Here is a 19,904-nt window from a genome sequence, read left to right as displayed (position 1 = left end):
ATTAGCTAAACACAACATAGTGGGCCGAAGGGCCTGTTCCTGTGCTGTATTGTTGTGTTCTAAATTCTCCATGTGGTAGACGGTTTGACATTCTGACCACTCCCTGGAACAAAGAAAGTTCCACGGAGTGATTCCCTTTCATACGTGGCCGTGAGTCTAGGAATCCCCAGTGGAGGAAACGCTTCCTTCATGTCCTCCCTCCCAAGCTGCAGCTGAAGTCCTGCCTCAGTTCGGAAGTAACCGTGTATGCCTCACATAGACCGGGCTGGGAGCTGTATGGGGAGTGGGTGCAGGGCGGGGGAAGCGAATTGTAATGAATGCATCTTGTGTCAAATGTTGGAATACTCTTGAGAAATGCCTGGGCATGGACGAATTGCACAGCAAGAGGGCAGACAGTGTGTGTGTGTGTGTGTGTGTGTGTGAACGCGCGCGCGCTCTCAGTGTTTCCTGGGCATGCGCTTAATAGAACTTAAGGGGGAAAAGAACTCCCCCCAGCGTAGGTCTGATCTTCACTCTGTTCCCTCACCGCCCTTGACTGCGGGTCCACCCCTCACTGATGACTCCAGTCGGCTGTGGGCTTGCAAATGTTCAACCCTTTCATCGTCAGTGCAGAGGAGACAACAGTTGCAAGGAGAGGGAGAGCGTGGGGGAGGACCTCAGATTTCAGGGCTGCTCCCCGTGCATTCGCCTGGCTGCTTGTATGTGAATGGAATGAATGACTGGACCAGAGCGAGCGAGCGGGTGCCCAGTAACGCGGCTGTGCTGATTTCAACGGGATAATCGCCGCTCTGGGAGCTGGGTGAATGCCCATGTCTACCCCTGCCTGTACAACAGAAAATGCTGGATCTGAGATTTGGGAGCTAGATGAGAAGAAGGAATTGATGCAGAGTGGTCGTGGAGGTGTCCCTCAGCTGACATAAGTCTCTCGAGGTAAATTATTTCTTTTAAAATATCCAAGATTCTCCTCTACACCGGTTGCAATTTTCTAAATCGTTGTGCAGAACTATTTATTTCACTTCAGAGAAAATTTTCATGACCGAGTCCCTAAATGAAATATCTATATTACGACGGTGATGATGGGCTACATTTTGTGTTTTCAGATTCCTATTCCAAGATGTTTTTTTGAAACAAGTGCTGGTTCTCCAAAAATAAATCGAAGGGAAAGTTGATTCAGTGCAATAAATTAAATGACGAAAATTAGTGCTAATGTGGTGTACAAAATCACAGGACTGCAAAGAGACAGTATGCATTAAATATAAACACCATATTTGCATATCTTTGGAAAAAATGAAGTTACATCTTAGCAGTATAATTTGGGATTTGTTGAATATTTACAGTATTCAAATATCTGGAGTTTACATTCTGAAGGAGCTTTCTTTTTTATTGGTATTATTTTACATGATCTTTCTTCAGTACCGCCTTAAATGTGTGGAAGATGCACCCTTCAGAAACTGCGTGCAATTAACTGGTTCTCTTCTTTCCACTTCTTCCTCAGGCGCGTTCCCGTGCGCGCACAGGCGGGTTAACCTGGCGGGCACGTCCCGAGATGTGCTTCTTCCCGCTCCCGCCCCCTGCCCTCAGCTCTTCCCCACAAACTCACTCGTTTATGTTTTGATGCTGAGATGCGTGTTCGCGGGGTTTTTTTCCCTGCGCGTACCCGTGGCCAAGCACGCGCCCGGTTTAATTTACCCATTCCTCACCCTTGTGCCCCTTCGTCTTCCTGGAGGATGGCCCTTGGTTCGGCTATAGCACTGTAGGAGGGGCTGGAGAAACCAGTTCTGGCCCCTCCCACTCCTTTCAATCTCTTACTGGAAGATTGCATTTTTGCAATTTGCACAATGTGAGTCGAGTAAAGGAGGAGACAGATGCCCAGAAACCGCCCAAATTGTGTACTTTGAAAGATATCTCCCTTCCAGTTGGTAACTGATGTATTTTACTTAGCAGGTATTAATATTTGCAATAGAATTCTATCACACTGCATCAGACTCTGTACATTTCCCACCACTTAAGGCACTGAGTTTAATACCCCTTTATGATATTGCGTTTGAAGATAATACCTATCAGTGTGAATACTCTTCATTCAATCTTCTGTTTGAGTTCCACCTTGGGAAGATACCCTGCCCCAGTACACTCTAATCTTTCTGTTGTGTTGCCACGGATACCGTTATTACTTCCAATCCGGAATTGCAGCCAGTCCCCAGAACTCCACTCAACACAGGAAACCAATGCATCTAGATTCCCAAAGCCCACATCTTCTCCTGTACTAAGTTCTGCTCACACATCACCCAGATAGGGTTGCCCGCCATCTCAGTGCCACAGTGAGTTTGTGAACCTTGTTGGTGTGTGTCAATCCCTCACTGATACCATGGCATATTATGGATGGAGGATTGGCTAACTAACAGAAAACGGGACAAGTTCAAATGGACCATTTTCAGACAGGTTCTCTGTAAGAAGTGGGATGTCACAGGGATCATTTTTGGATGTTCAACAATGCACAATCTGTTAATGACAGCGATGAAGGTACAAAGAGCATTGTCGCCATACTTGCTGATGATACAGAGTTAGGAGAGAAAGCAAGTAGTAGGGCACAGGCAAAGGGACAGCAATAGGTTAAGTAAGTTTTGCAGATAGAGTTTAGTGTGGGCAAATGTGAGGTTGTCTACTTTGGTGGAAATAATAGAAAAGCAGAATATTTTTCAAATGGAGAAAGAATGCAGTTGTATCGAGGGATCTGAATGTCCTTGTGCATGAAATGCAGAAAGTTAAAATGCAGCTGCAGGAAGTGATCAGGAAGCCATATGGAGTGTTGGATTTTGTTGTAAAGGGGAAGAAGTGTAGGGAATTCTTGCTACAACTGTGCAGGATGTTAGTGAGACTGCACTCAGAGCACTGCATACACTTGTTCTCCTTATTTAAGGAGGGACATACTTGCATTGGAGGCAGTTCTATCAAAGCTCACTAGATTAGTTCCTGAGATGAAGGAGCTTTCTTATGAGGAAGGTATGTGCCTATAGTCATTGGAGTTTAGAAGTATGCAAGGTGATCTTATTAAAGTATATAAGATAATGAGGGGGTCTGACAAGATTGATGCTAACAAGATGTATCCTCTCATAAGAGAATCTACAGCTACTGGGGATAGTTTCAAAATAAGGTGTTGGTGATTTCAAAATGGAATTGAGGAGGAAGGGTCTTGAAGCTTTGGAATCTTCTTCCTCAGAGGACTATGGAAACTGAATCACTGAGCAAGCTCAAGGCCAAGATAGATTTTTGGACAACTGTAGAGTCAAGGGATTGGGTGAACAGGCAGGAAGGTGCAACTGAACCAGGATTTGAGTAGCTATGGTTCTAATTGAAAGCTGAAGCAGGTTTATAATGCCGCATTTTCTACTCCTGCTCCCATTTCTTCTGCTTTTATACTAATTATATTTTCTTAGTCCCCACTCGCGCCTTTGCCAGTTGTAAGATAGCCTCATTGTACAGCTCTTGTTCCTGAGCATGTTCCTGGTCTCTGGAATTCTGAGCCTGAATCCTTCTGCTTCCTGCATCACAATCTACTTTCAAATGCACGACCATATCTATCTCTTCAAACTTGCATTTAGTCACCTCCCTAAACGTTCTAGTTCCTGCTTCGTGTTTATTGACTACCTTTGTGAAGAGTTTGGAATGTGTGTGCTGGTTCTTGTAATACGATGAGATTGACATTAAATCTGTATATACCTGTGCCCCTAGCACTGAAGACATTACATTCAAGTGCTGCTGACATTGAATCAGTAGCTCCGTTTATTTTTGTAAATTAATTCACAGCATTTATTGACTATCCCAAGTTGTTCCTGAACTGAGGATACAGTTGAGAGGAAATCCTATTCGTGGGCCTGAGTCACATATAGGTTAGACTGAGTAAAGATGGTAGATTTCTATCCCTGAAGGGCCCTTCCCAAATGGGTATTTGCAGCAGTCAATTGGTTTCATGCTTACCATTACTGAGAAGTTTTCTTTTAATTCCAGATTTTAATTAATTGTTTGAGTTTACATTCCCCAGGTGGGATTCAACCTCATGTCTCTGAATCAATGGTCGAGCTGCTGATGGTTCAGTAACTTAACCGTCGAGCCACCATGCCCCATTATTTATCAACTGTGGCATGTAGGGTAGCTGGGAGGCCAGCATTTATTCTTTTATCCATAATTGCCCTTGATGAGATGGCAGTGAACTGTCTTGTTCAAAGGTTGCAGTCTCAACCTGCTCTTGAAACAACTGAATGGCTTACCAGACCATATCAGAGGGCGCTTAAGGATGAACAATGTGGTGCTGAGTCTGGGTTTACATAAGGGCCAGACCCAGTAAGGGCAGCAGATTCCCTTCCCTGAAAGGCATTAGTGAACCAGATGAATTTTTACAACAATGCAGTAGTTACATGGTTATCAGTAATGAATTTAGTTTTATTTTTAAAATATCTAATTATTTTTAATTAAGTAAATTTAAATTCTCTAGCTCTTCAGTATTCATCAAGGAGAGGGGCCTTGATGATGCTGAGGACAGTGTTGGTAAGGTTAATGTTCTAGAGCATGTTGATATCAAGAGAGCGTGTTGGAGCTGTTAGAAAATATTAGGACAGATAAGTCCCTGGGTCCTGACGGAATATTCCCCAGGCTGCTCTGTGAGGCGAGGGAGGAGATTGCTGGGCCTTTGGCTAGAATCTTTGAATCCTTGTTGTCCATGGGAATGGTACTGGAGGATTGGAGGGTGGCAAATGTTGTCCCCTTATTCAAAAAAGGTAGTAGGGATAGTCCAGGGAATTATAGACCAGTGAGCCTGAGGTCTGTGGTGGGCAAGCTGTTGGAAAGGATTCTTAGAGATAGGATCTATGGGCATTTAGAGAATCATGGGCTGATCAGGGACAGCCAGCATGGCTTTGTGAAGGGAAAATCATGTCTCACAAGCCTGATAGTGTTCTTTGAGGAGGTGACCAGACAGATTGATGAGGGTAGTTCAGTAGATGTGGTCTACATGGATTATTTGACAAGGTTCCACATGGTAGGCTTCTTCAGAAGGTCAGAGGGCATGGGATCCAGGGAAGCTTGGCCGTGTGGATTCAGAATTGGCTTGCCTGTAGAAAGCAGAGGGTTGTGGTGGAGGGAGTGCATTCAGACTGGAGGGCTGTGACTTGTGGTGTCCCACAAGGATCAGTTCTGGGACCTCTACTTTTCATGATTTTTACTAATGACTTAGATGAGGGGGTAGAGGGGTGGGTTGGCAAGTCTGCAGACGACACAAAGGTTGGTGGTGTTGTGGATAGTGTAGAGGATTGTTGAAGATTGCAGAGGGACATTGATTGGATGCAGAGCTGGGCTGAGAAGTGGCAGATGGAGTTCAATCTGGAGAAGTGTGAGGTGGTATACTTTGGAAGGACAAACTCCAAGGCAGAGTACAAAGTTAATGGCAGGATTCTGGTTAGTGTGGAGGAGCAGAGGGATCTGGGGGTCCATATCCACAGATCCCTGAAAGTTGCTTCACAGGTGGATAGCATAGTTAAGAAAGCTTAAGGGGTGTTAGCTTTCATAAGTCGAGGGATTGAGTTTAAGAGCCACGAGGTAATGATGCAGCTCTATAAAACTCTGGTTAGACCACACTTCCGTCTCATTATAAAAAGGATGTGGAAGCGTTGGAAAGGGTGCAGAGGAGATTTACCAGGATGCTGCCTGGTTTAGAGAGTATGCATTATGAGGAGGCACTAAGGGAGCTAGGGCTTTACTCTTTGGAGAGGAGGATGAGAGGAGACATGATAGAGGTGTACAAAATATTAAGAGGAATAGATAGACAGCCAGTGCCTCATTCCCAGGGCACCAATGCTCAATACAAGAGGGCATGGCTTTAACGTAATGGGTGGGAAGTTCAAGGGAGATATCAGAGAAAGGTTTTTTACCCACAGAGTGGTTGGGGCATGGAATGCGCTGCCTGGGGCGGTGGTGGAGGCAGGTACATTGGTCAAATTCAAGAGATTACTAGATAAGCATATGGAGGAATTTAGAATAGAGGGATATGTGGGAGGAAGGGGTTAGATAGTCTTAGGTGAGGTTTAAAGGTTGGCACAACATTGTGGGCCAAAGGGCCTGTATTGTGCTGTACTGTTCTATGTTCTATTTCTCTGGACTTGAAGCCTCAGTAAATTAACCTCTATACCACTGTTCCCTAGTCTAGATTATGCTGAATTAATAGTCGTGAATGCATCAGGCTGTAAAATTAATAACTCCCAGGGCACGAGGCATTAGGGTTAATATTTCCTAATGCAACAAACTAAAGTCACTTTTACTTTGTTCAGACAAATGCAGAAGTCACCATCTCCAATGAATAGAGACCAAATTCCTCCATCTGCAGATGCATTGAGGTTGATAATGTATCAAGGCTTTGTGTGCTAGGTCTGTGATGTAATATCCCCAGATGTCCTTTTTATTCCAAAAATATATTTCATTCATAATACATAAGGTAAATACAATTGGGACATATCTTCCTCTGTGATCATTGTACCATCAATTCAATACATTCTCTTACAATGTCTGTACACCACTCGTGTTTGCTTCTTAAACAATGCATCCATGAAGCGGTTGCAAGGCTGTTACCCAGCCCACTGGTGTCCAGTGGCATCAGAACCCTACACAGTGGTCCTTCTCCACACTGTATCCACAGATCTGTTGTGCATAAACTTCCTGGCAACTGTAGGGCTATGAAACTTGCTGGCATCTCAGGAATGCCTATCTATAAGTATAGCTTAATGTTAAAGATGAAAAGAATGATCTAAAAAAAAGACCAGTTCAGTCACAATATAGTCACAAAATAAAAGTATGTAGAATCTTGAAGGGAAGATTGAAGCAAGTAAAGAGGTTTAGGGGAAATGAGTAGGAGTTGGTGCAATGAATAGTTAAAGTGTTTAATGCCATATTTGGAGTAGGAAGGTGGGATTGGCTTCTACTTATTAATACATCAAAGTGGATGAGCTTTCGGTTTGTGAGATGTCTTACTCAATCTAATTAAGATCTCTGTGAGGGAGGATGATTCAATGGAATCTTGACCTGAGGCAAAAGAAAAAGAGAAAATGAAATCTCACTTGCAGAACCTTTGCATGGTATCAGCGTGCTATGGTCCACAAAGCACAGGTTGTGATGCGTCACTGTGTGAACAGATTTGATTCAATGTGGAACTCACCAGCTAGGAAATACCAGCTTGGTTTCTCATAGAAACCATTCGATAGGTTACATCAGTCGTTGTCACTGACATAATACAGGTTTTCCCTGCGGAGCACAGAATACAATATATTGAATAGAAAATTTTCTGACTTAAAGGATGCTACGTGAACAGAAAAGGATTTCCATTGAGGTGTTCTTTATGGGATACAGTACACCTCAGAGGACAGTTTCCTGGGAATTATTAAATAAAGATCCACAGAGCACACTTTTGAAATAGCTAGTAAGATACACTTCGTAAATTATCCAGTGTACTCTGTACCCATATTGTGACTCTATGTAATGGTCCAGGGATTCCACCCTGTCTCTATACCACAACTCTTGAACAATTTATATAGAGTCACGAGAAAGACATGGTGCAGGGTATCTTGGACAATTTATATGGTGTCATGATGTGGAAACAGAGGAAGTTCCCTGGATAATTTACTTAAGGTTATGGTGCAGATGCAGAGAGAGATACATTGAATAAGATAAATTGTCCACGGTTTCTTCCCCACATCCTTATTTCAATATATCATTCTCTGCACCTTTATATAAATTATTTAGAGCACCTTTGGTATCTATACGTAAATTGGAATAAATTGTCCAGAGTACCCCTCTCTATATATGACACCATGTAAAATATCCAAGGTACTTCACTCTCTTCCATTATATAAATTGTTCATGGTCTCCTCTCTGTATCATCACCTCAACTCTAAGTACATTCTCCAGTCCAGAGTACCCTTTCTATATCTATACCGTAACTCTATATAAATTGTCCAGTTTACCTCTCTCTAAAACGATGCTGCAATTCTTTATCGGGATGGTCAAACCTTTTGGTTAGCAGAGCTGTACAGTATAATATTCATATGTTTGGGAGCTTCAAGACTTACATTGCAGTTATATACGTTTTTAGTGATAACACTTCACCTTTTCAGATTTCTGGAAATGCATTAAATTCCTATTAGCTGCTTCCTGCTTACTTACTGAAAGATCCAAGTCTCTCTCCTGGTGGTGGTAAAGCCTTTTGGAAATTTGAAGTTGCTTTTTTAATTGCTGATGTTTTGTTTTACTTGAATCTAAAGTTGCAGCAATTTCTGCAAAATTCTCCTTAAATTTTCTATCAAAAAACATTTTCTGACATTTCTTTAATATAACAAACATAATTTCAGTTGTCCTGTCCACTTCCTTCCTGAACACAGAAATTAATGTTGGCTGTGGAGGCATGGTTTTATACGGTAACCTCATTTTTCCTTAATTCTGATCCAAGAGGATATTTGGATGAAAGTTTGTAGTGATTAGTTTCATAGTGGCTTTTCAAGCTATTCACTTTGTAGGGAATGAGCAATGTTTTAAAGATAAGGCATAGCAGCCTGCCATCTTTAATAGTAAATGCAAAGTATCCCTCTCATTCTGGCTTAAAACATTTGATTTTTCCTTCATACCTGTGTTTCTTGATGATGGAATTTTTATCCATGACATTAATGTAGGACTAATAACGTTTGAACCTTATTAACTGTGAGCACAATCTGTAATGCTTTGTGTTATGCAGAAATATTTTACAGGGAGATCACAAACATGTCACATGCATTCACCACTGTGGCCTCATACAGTCTGACTGTGACCATCTGATATGATAATCCTGCAGTACTACAAAAAAAGCATGTTTGTAGGCAAGTCTGCTGAGGTTAGAGGGCACTGTGCACTTAACGTTATAGGATTCCCCAGATGTGTTTATTGAGGTTAGAAGGCATCAAGCACTGGACATTACAGCCTCCAAAAAAATCATCGGATTGTTAAAGCTCACAGGGGTGTGATTGCCATTGATCTCTTGAACCATAAAGGAGCAGCTTGCAGATGGTGAGCTGTGGTTTGGCCATCCTGCTCTATGAAGATCGTCTTGGGTACCCTTCTCTGTCTCTGTACCATGAGTCTATAATTTATCGAGTGTGCCCGGCACTATGAGATACTTAGGACCTGTCAGTTAAGCTTGTTCTTCACAAGCAGTGATTTTATACCTGGCAGCACAGCTGAAATTAGCATTGCAGAGAGCGTCACTAGAAATGAGTGCACAAAATCCTTAGTCCTGGCCTCCAGTAGTCCTTGGTTGGCTCTGGAATGTGTTCTGGGTATTTTCCAGTTTAGTACCTGATGGAAGTATAAATTAACTAATTGATCAGTGATTGATTTTTGTCAAGGTGAATGCTGCCAGGCGTGACTGATTTGAGTGGCTGGGGAAACATTGCAGTGATGTGGGAGCTCTCAGATAACTTCCAGTATAGTCCCTTCCTTCCTTTTATGTTGGATATTCCAAACTACCCAATGAATCCCTTACTTTGTATATTTTGTGATGGAATGTACTTTTCAAAGTATCCCTCATTCTGTGAGTTACTGTCCAGGAGACCTCTCAGTCTCTACATTACCTCTAATGCCTAGGCTTTTTGATAAGCCATCTATCATGGTATGTTTGATTGACTAAGCACTTGAGATATTTTTATTTGAGGTACTTGAAGTACTTTGCATCTAATTTTTGTGATCAAGAAATAATCTGTTGGTGGAGGCTTTCGAGGGAAGTCTGAACTGCGAGGAAATATAAAGTAATATTTTTGGAGATTTTCGTACTTGAGAGAAGAGTGCAGTGAGGTCATCTCAATGGCAGATAAGAAAGGGAATAGAAAAAGTGAAGCCAGAATTTTACTTGAAGTTAAATGAAGACTAAACCGAGGATGTGGTGCAATAATATTAGAACTAATTACAGGAAACTCCCTCAGAGTGGAGTTACATATTCAGAGAAAGCAGTAAAGACACAACCCCCAGGGATTGTGTAAGGAGTAATTAGCATCACAGAGCAATACTGCATGGAAAACAGGCCTTCACTGACCAGGTTGACAATCTGAGCCTGTCCCATTTGACTACATTTGGCCCATATCCCTCTAAACCTTTCCTATCCATGTACCTGTCCAAGTGTCTTTTAATTGATTGCTACATTGGAAGATGCTTTTGATTGGATGAATTCAAATACTCAAAAGGGCATTCCCATCCATTATAATCGTTTAATTTGTGAACAGATAACTGGCCTGAAGGTACTGCTGTCATAGACATTTAGGTCTTTAACCAGAGGCAGTACCTTGGTGTATGGTGATGAGGTGAATCCTAGATCTGGAGCTCAGGCATCAGCTGCTTTTACTTTAGACCAGAGTGGATTGGAGCTATGTGTGGTTTTCATAGCTGGCTTTCAGTTAAGCTGTGCATTCTGGGTAAGACATCTTGCCATTGCACTCTCGCCATAAAAACAAGCATTAGTCATGCAGGCTTTCCACTTACATGAGATAGTGATAAAGACTGCAGTCTCCTTTAAGAAAGAGTGCTCTTGGTTTGTTAAAATAAACTTCTCAATGATGGAGAACACTTTGGAGCGTTTACACACACAGATTTCCTTCATTTTTCTTTTTTTAATGAAATACCTCCCTTAAAGGGACTTCAGAAGTAACTGGAAAGATGTTTGAAGAGGAACTCTGATAACTATCATGGTCACCTTAGGTTGGTTTAAATCCTGTCTGCCCTGCATATTTCATTGTAGTAAAGAATCAGTGTGTCAAAATCTTAAGGGCAGTTGCCATGATGTGGAATATTGATTCATGTGTACAGTTATCCACAGGAAAAGCAGTTAAAATCACTGGGAATATCAGAGAAGGGGAGGAGCTGAAACACATGCACAGAGTGAGGGGCCTTGCATTAAAGATGGAGTCAGAATTAGTCCTTCCATTAGCCAGGAGAGGCCAGTTCCCTATCTCAATCCATATCAAGAGTGTTGCCCACATTTCTGAACCAACATTAAACAGTTGAAAGGAAGATAACATTTGTATTTCTAAAGCATCTTTCATAACCTAATAATGTCCCAAAGTGCTTCACAACTTCATAAAGTTGTGAGGGAGAATAGGGGCTGAGATTTAGGATTGCAGAGGCAGTCTGTATCCCAATCAAGAGTCCTGGTGCATAGCTGAAAGTGAGCTGGTGGGGCTCTGTACAATGTACTGATAAGAAAATGAGCAAAGCTATGCTTGCACTATAACCAAAGCAGTAAGAAGTTTACCATTGAGTAATTTAAGTTCCTTTCATCCCTCCTTAGTGCCCTCCTGAACTCGAGGGTCCAGCCTTAGTAATATTTTATGTGCCTTTGCTGGTATCTGCATACCTGCAATGACGGCACAGGCATTTCAATCATAGAATCATAGAAAGTACAGCACAATACAGGCCCTTTGGCCTACAATGTTGTGCCGACCTTTAAACCTTGCCTAAAAGCTATCTAAACCCTTCCCCCCACATATCCCTCCATTTTAACTTCCTCCATATGCTTATCTAGCAATCTCTTGAATTTGGCCAATGTACCTGCCTCCACCACTGCCCCAGGCATTGCATTCTTGGATCATCTTTATGAACTTCACCTATTTGGCTTCAACAACCTCCTGAACTGGGACACCCAACTAACCCTTTCTCCTTCTGAACTTCTGTTTGTCATTTTGCTGACAAAATGTGTCTGGTAGTTCATGAGAAATTGATAAATTGGTTTATTATTGTCACATGTACTGAGGTACAGTGAAAAGTTTTGTTTTTCATGCCATCCATACACATCATTTCATCACATGAGTGCATCGAGGTAGTACAAGGGAAAACAACAACAGAATGAAGAATATAGTGTTACAGTTACAGAGAAAGTGCAGTGCAGGCAGACAATAAGGTGCAAAGACATGATGAGGTAGGTCGTGAGGTCAAGAGTCCATCTTATTGTAGTAGGGGACCATTCAATATTCTTATAACAGCGGGATAGAAACTGTCCTTGATCCTGGTGGTATGTGCTTTCAGGCTTGCATTGGAATTTAACCCAGTTGAATTCATTACCTAAGCTTAATTATATACTGTCCTGCTTTTATTTAAGTTTCTTGACCTGTCTGTGGGCCCACAGAAATGGTTTCAAGCCTGATGTTTTATAATTTCTTCCCTTTCGCTGGCAGCTCTGAAATATAGCTCAGCAGCAGAAGAGGAAGACACCACAAAGAGGTGGAAATTTGGGGAAATAAGATAGAAAGGCTTGTATCTAGGTAGTATCTTTTGTGACTCTGGACACCCTAAAACATTTTATAGTCAAGGTATTGTCAATATTGTCATAGGAAATGTAGTAACAAACGCAGCCAAGCTGTGCAAACAGCAATGAGATAATCACCACATTACTCTATATTACTGCTGTTGGTAAAAGAATAAATCTTCCTTGCTCTTCAAATAATTCCAAAAAATCTTTTGCATGTTATTATAAGTTATTACATGATCTTTATAAGCTATTGGGCAAGCACTTAATGTTTCAAAAATATTTAATAACTTTCTTTGGAATTAACTAGTACCAAGAAGCACATGTATACAATCATAATTAATACTAAGGATAATTAATCATATAGATTAGATATTTATGGTAAAAGGTTTCAGCTTGAGATTGGTTCGGACTGTCACATTCTAATGTGTCTATTCTGATTCCTCTCTCTTTATTCTTTACTTTCACTCTGGTTGCATGAGAATCCTATTACCTCTTGCAAAAAGCTGACATGAATAACTTCCACTTTGACTGAACTGTCAATCGAGTTATTCAGCTGGAGAATGTGTCAGAGGACATAGGTCCTGTTCAGGGAATTATGTCAGTCCTTGGGTGTTAGTATCTAAAACCATAGCTACTCAATTTGATGATCTGAACATCCCCAGAGATATTTCGTTGCTAAGCTGCGGTGGCTCCAAAGGTTGAAGGAACGAATCAGGTTGCATCCCCTCCAATAAAAACTCACTTTAATGCTAAGACTAATCTGAAGGAGTGACCATTTCCTTAAAAGATGAAACCTCATGGAGTATTTCTGCTAACGATTCAGCAGTCCTTTTGGGAAGGCGTGCATGCAGACATTCAGGGAGGTCAAATGTTTTAGAGATTAGGTCACATCTTCAGGAACAGTACCATGCTAGTTAACCTGGATTTTTTTTTATAGTCATAGTTGACCATTTCAAATGAAAATTAACCACCTCAAACACCTTAGTGTCACCTCAGTCGTGCAGCAAGATAATGATGTCAAAACATTACCTTCAATGGAACTGAATTTCAGAAGCAGAGAACACTGCACATTTATTATAACGGATGTACATTTAGTATTAGTTTTAGCATTGTATTAGTGTTAGTTTTAGCATTGCGTTAGTGCTAGCATAGTGTTAGCATTGAACATTGCAGAAAGTCTTTCATCACCTGCAGGATCTTTAAAGCTACTGTCGAGTCAATCTTCCTCCCCCCATTCTTCTCCATTGCCCTATAAATCTTTCCTTCTTCAGTATCTATTCAATTCCCTTCTGAAAACTAGGTGTCAATCTGCTTCCACTACCAATTCTCTTAGTTAGAACCGTCGATTTTCCTTTTTTTTCAATTATCTTTTATTTGTGTCCTCTGATTATCTTGCTGACAGCAGAAATGTTTTCCTTACTCTTTTCAAAACCGTTCCTAATTTAGAACAAGCTTTATTAAATCTCCCTTTAACCTACACTGTCATTCAGAATGAGCTGACATTCCTGGGACAGGCAGGGTCTGAGGACCAGTGAAAAGTCTACACCGTTAGAAAAGAAGACAAGTGCGAAATCTTTAGAATCAAGAAAGAGGCTTAATATGTAGTACCTTTTCACCTCTTAATAGTCCCAAGGCATTTGACACTTGCATTATCTATCAACATTTGAAGCAATGCCATTTAAGGAAGTATTAGAACAGATGACCAAAGACAGCTTTTATGGTAGCAATCCTGGTAAGCAATTCAGAATTTCATTGGCATTTTCCATTTTACCTCTGAATATACGTGTTCATTTTTACTTGCTCCAACGAACCGTGAGAGATTGAAAGTGTTTTCTCTACCAGAACACGGATCTCTGAACAATAAACAATATTGGATTAAAGGAACAGCCAGCACACAGTCCTGCTGCAGCTAATTAGAATTACTCTGTATCTCTCTGTAATCGTGTTACATCAATCATCATTTTGCTTAAAGGTAGATGCATGAATCTCCCTTAATTTACTTGCTTCTCCCTCTCCTCATCTTTCGGTGCTGGTATTCTTTTAAGATTGTTTTATAATTCCTCTTGATTTTCTTTGTTTTAAATCAAGAAATTTTTTTCAGAAAGTACTGACTCGTTAATATAATGTAGCGGGGTTTGCAACAAACCTCTGACACCGAAGATTAGATTAGCCACATTCTTTTCAGTTGACTAAAAATAGATCTGTTGCCTTGTGCTTTTTGTGTACTTCATTCAATGCCATCAAAGAGATGCCCTTCAGTACTTTAGCATTAGGAGGACTTTGTTCCATTGAGATGCTGTTATGAATGAGATACACCATAGTCTCTTAGTGCAGTGGTAACAAAACCAGAAAATGCTGGAGACACTCAACAGGGCAGGCAGCATGTATAGAGAAAGGAAAACAGTGTAAATGATTTTTCATTCAACCTGATTCCTAGTTCTGATGAAAGGCGGTAGACCTAAGTACTTAACTCTCCTGTTCTCTCCACAGATACTGCCTGAACTGTTGAATGTACCCAACTTCTTCTGGTTTTGTTTCAGGTTCCTACCCTGCACAGTGTTTGACTTTTGTCTTAGTACGCAAATATCTGTCTTCTTGCTTACCATTAATGAGATGCCCATCAGTATTTTAGGATTATGGGGCCATGTCTTGCATTGAGATGCTGTTATTAATAGGATGACCTTCAATATTTTAATACCACTGGCTACTTTACAATAATTGGAATTGTAAGATAAGGGGTCGAATTGTGCTGACTGGTGGTTCTAGAGGAAACCATTAGTCATTAGCATTCACAGCACATCTTGGACTTCCAAGGGAAGCTGGAGGTCAGATGCCACATACTTGACTGTCCTGCAGTGGAGCGTGTTGAAGAGATGGTCCAGATGTACTTTGCAGCTGGCCCTCAGCTTAACCCAGGGAGGGCTTACAGACAAACACAAGTCCAGGCATATGCTTGGCTTATTTTGTTAACTTTATTTTAATTATTTTAAATATTCGTTATATTTAATGTGATTTAATTCATTTTTGTACCTTTTCATAATTTTTTTTAGATATTCACATTTATTTGAATAGTTTTCAAATGTCTCTGGCCATTAGCCAGTGAGCTGTCTGAGCCTCAGGATACGGTGCCTTAGGACAACTCACTCTTGGATGCCTCTTGAGTGTGGAAGGTTGACTCATCCGACCTTCTACATCTGGAAAAGTAAGAGCGGATGGACAGGGGCAGTGAATATGGACTGTGGCCTGGGTCCAACAATGTGTAGATGAAAAATGTATTTGATGCTGTGCTTAATCTGATCTATCTCTTTAATCAACCACGTTCTAATTGCTGTAAATGGGCACATCTTGAGTACAGCTCCAAGTTAATAGCTAAAGGTGAACGAATCTGCAAATTGCAAGTGCTATTAATTTCCACCTCAAGGTCAAAAGAAACCACTGGGAAACAATCAGCTTTCTCTCTCCTTCATAATTTTTACACAAGTTATCTCTAATCAAAAGTGTGTTTTAAGAAATTTTTATTCAATTTTTGGGATTTGGACACCGCTGGCAAGGGCAGCATCTATTGCCTTTAAGTGCAGCAGATTTTCTGTTGAAGGTACTCCCACAATGTTTCTTTGTAGGGAGTCGACAACAATAAAGGAGGCAATGCAGAGTAGACACAAGACCATTATGTTAAATTGAGAAGTGGTTGGATGGATGATGGACATCTGAATCCATTGCTGTCGATAGATAGCTTCTTAGAATTTAGTTCCATAGAGTCCATTTCATGGGGAAAAATGTGGATACAGTTATGTACTTATTGTGTTTTATAACCATCAGAGAAAACTGAATGCATTCCAAAAATAAGTTATTTTATGAAACATCCTAAGACCCATGGAATGGCTTCTGACCCTCACAAGTAGTGAGTGGACTTTGCTCCCCTCAGGGTGTCCTGGTCCGGTTATTCCACTTCCAATCTCTGCAGAATGTTTTGAAAGCCAATGCAAACCACCAACCTTTCTTTGGCATTGTGCATAACAGCAGAAAAAGTCCACCCTGCTGTTGTCAATTCAGGGACGTTTATCAAAGTGCACACTCTCATTTCCTGGGTAAGAGGCAAGAAAAAGCTGATTACCATCTTAGAGTAGGGATATCCAAGTTATGGCCTGAGGCAGCGTTGGTTGAAGGGAGGCTCAGATATTCCACCGTGATTTCTGGGATCACTGGGAGGTGGGGCAGAGAGGGGGTGGCTTGGTTTGGGGGGTATGCGGTCAAAGGGAGGATCGCTGAGGGCTGGAGAGATGACCATTGTGGATGATGGGGATGAGGATGCAGCTGATGGAGTAGATGCAGGTGTTGACCAGCTGGAGGTGGGGTGGGGGGGTATGCTGATAATGGATACAGGTGTCCATCATTCATCTGTCTACGTCCCAAGTTATATAAAGGTCTTGTGTCTAGTCTGCATTAGCTCCTTCATTGTAATTCCCTACCCAATAGCATTGTGGGAGTACCTTCACCAGAAGGTCTGCTGCACCATCTTGAGGGCACTTAGAGATGGGCAATAAATGCTGTCTTTGCCAGTGGCACAAAATCCCAAAAACCGAATAAATAATAAAATAAACTCACACTTTTGATACCAGATATCAAGTGTGAAAATTGTACTGGAAAGGAAAAGCCAATAGCTTCCCAGTGGTTTTCTCTGACCTACGCCTGATAGAACCATAGAACACTACAGCACAGAAAACAGGCCATTCGGCCCTTCTAGTCTATGCCAAAACTTTATTCCACTAGTCTCATTGACCTGCACCCAGTCCATAACCCTCCAGACCTCTCCCGTCCATTTATCTATCCAATTTATTCTTAAAACTTAAGAGTCAGCCCGCATTTACCATGTCAGATGGCAGCTCGTTCCACACTCCCACCACTCTGAGCGAAGAAGTTCCCCCTAAACCTTTCCCCTTTCACCCTAAAGCCATGTCCTCTCATACTTATCTCTCCTAATCTAGGTGGAAAGAGCCTGCTCGCATTTACTCTGTCTATACCCCTCATAATTTTGTAAACCTCTATCAAATCTCCCCTCATTCTTCTATGCTCCAAGGAATAAAGTCCTAACTGTTCATCTGTCTTCAGTAATGATGGAAAGTCAGAGATGGCACTGGCTGGATGATGACAGATGCCTCAGACTCTGGCACCAGCCCAGGTAGGATGAAATACGGAAAAAAAAGCCAGAGCAGGCCTCAGCTTTCCAGTGAAGATCTACCTCCCTGTTTGCACACATCTTGTATGCTTGGTAAAATTTTGTGCTGGTGATGTCACACAACTGTTTGACATCACAGTGCATGTTCAGCGGCCTCTGTGTAAGCACTATATCCTCTGAACCTTCCCCTTGTGTTCCTCCTAAGCCACAGTCCAATCATTTTAACTTAAAGTTAAGCTTGTTGGGAAAGATTGAACATGTTGGGACTTAACACTTTAGAAAATTGAGGACTTGATGGTGACCTGACAGAATAGCTTGGCTAGAATGTGGAGAGCATGTTCACATTTATAGCAAGTCCAAAACTGTGGGCCATAAATTCAGCACAGCTGCAAGTTAATAGAACAGAGAACTAAGGAGGAAGTTCTTTTACTTAGATAGTGGGTAGCACATGGAGCAGGAATGATTGAGGTAGCTTTTAAAAAGATTAGATGTGTACATGCGAGAAAATGGAACAGAACATAAAAGGCCTCATTGTGCCACCTTGAAGAACAGTAGGGGAGGTCTCCCCAGTGTCCCGGGCAATACCTGTCCCTCAGGTAAACTCACTAAAATGTTATCTGGTCATTTTATCACTTTACTGCTTCCTGGAATCTTGTTGTACTTGGCTGTTGTGTTTCCTGAATTACAACTGGAGTTATGAAAAAATATATTTCATTAGTTGTGAAGGGCTTCGGGTGGTCATGAAAAGCACTATAGAAATGCAGGATCTCTTGTTTTCTTACTATCTGCATGGTATCATGATCCGAGCTCAGTGCCAGCCATTCATCACCATAATCCTTCTGAGTCCAATACTTAACAGGCAGATAAATGATTCCAAACCTATAAGTGGAATTAAAAACTGGAGGGAAATAGCCAGCGAGGAAATAGAAAATCAACAAGCTTCTGACTGTTCGACTTTTATTTCCAAAGCAAAATAAAAGGCACAACCCAAGATACGTTTAGTTGAAAGAGATAATGAATCATGGGAGTTATGATTTGAACTTGATTGGATTTGTTATCTGTGGCGTGACTAATTTAGAGAATCTATTGTCTTTGCAACTTGGAATGACATTTAAGAGTGTGTGAGGTGATGATATGGTGGGGAGGAATAGTGATGATCTAACTGCATATGATGACTTGAGGGGTTTATTAATGGTGATTATGAAAAGCTCATGAACACTGCCTCTCTGAGGCTGTGCACAGTCAGTTGAATAATGCAGGCTGCTTGTGAATAACAGTATGAAATTCAGTATTAAAAAGACAAATATGGACTCGGGAGAGTTTGCATATTCCCTACAATTGGAAACCAGCCATTAAAAATAGCAGTTCAAAGAAAACACAGTGAGCAGCTTACAGGAAATTCCATTATCCTGGGTTCAGTAGTTTTGGTGAGGGTTTTATTTGCTCATTGTATAGGAGAACGTGGAGTCTTTTTCCATTCAACCCCTTGTGACTGCTCTGAGTATTGCTGTAGTTAAGTGTGGCACAGGTACAACACAGTGTGAAACTAAAATTGTCCCTTGTTTGGTTTTAGACCATCTGACTGATTTTGGAGTGGATCTCAACAATGATTGGTTAATATTGCACAGACACTTTAATGTGAAAACAACTGTTTTAACCCAGGCACCAAGATTCTTGATGTGTAATATGCAGGTAACTGATCAAAGAAATAAAGTTTTCTTTTGATGCTTTATTCTGATTTAACTTCTCCAATATTTTTCTCTAAGTGTAAGTTCAGTGTCAGACACCACACAGACTTGTGATTCCACACAGTCTGATCATGTGGGAGAATCAAGCCAACGACAGTAGGGGATTCCCACGAGGTCACACAGAACACTCTTGGATTTCCCAAGGTGTTGTTGCAATGGCCATGGCTCCCCGCAGGGCACAATGCCTTTGTAAAGTGACCCTGCAACATCTGGTTCACATTTTGAGAACATTTAGACAACTGGCTCAAAAACTGGCTACTTCATCGAAAGGACAATAATTGGGGTTCCCTGTGGTCATTTCTGTTGGAGCAAAGAAAGCAAGCTGAACTGAGGAACAGACAGCCGCGATCTGATTCAGTGATGGAACATGCATGAAAGGCTACATGGCCTCTCTTGTTATGCTTCTGAGGTCTTTGATTCCTCTATGCCAGCCACCAGAAGGCATGTAGGAGTTAGCTGCCAATGACTCTTTTATTTTAGCTTGGCATTTCCGCATTTCAGAGATTGAGACTGGGCACAATGGAAGTACCCACTCAGAGACACCATCTGCCAATGTGCTATCACTGTAAACCAACATTTCACCCAGTGTCTGGGCAACTGTGGAGTAAAAATAGTTTATTTTAAAAATAGCAACCAAAGCAGTAAATGCAATCCTGAATTTTTACTTTTTCTGCTTTGT

At 41.3% G+C, this 19,904-nt stretch overlaps 1 protein-coding gene across 2 annotated transcripts in view; it reads left to right on the top strand.

The window, feature by feature from the left end:
* Positions 1–508: 508 nt before the first annotated feature.
* The window catches only part of LOC127583534 (probable G-protein coupled receptor 153), a 78,327-nt gene continuing 58,931 nt past the window's right edge, over positions 509–19,904 (top strand). For both annotated transcript variants that reach the window (XM_052039622.1, XM_052039621.1), the window contains exon 1: positions 509–930. The gene's annotated coding sequence lies outside the window, so the exon portion shown is untranslated. The remainder of the gene's footprint in view (positions 931–19,904) is intronic.

Source organism: Pristis pectinata, chromosome 26, assembly GCF_009764475.1.
Source record: "Pristis pectinata isolate sPriPec2 chromosome 26, sPriPec2.1.pri, whole genome shotgun sequence".
Lineage (NCBI taxonomy): Eukaryota > Metazoa > Chordata > Chondrichthyes > Rhinopristiformes > Pristidae > Pristis > Pristis pectinata.
This window is presented reverse-complemented; position numbering and strand designations above follow the sequence as displayed.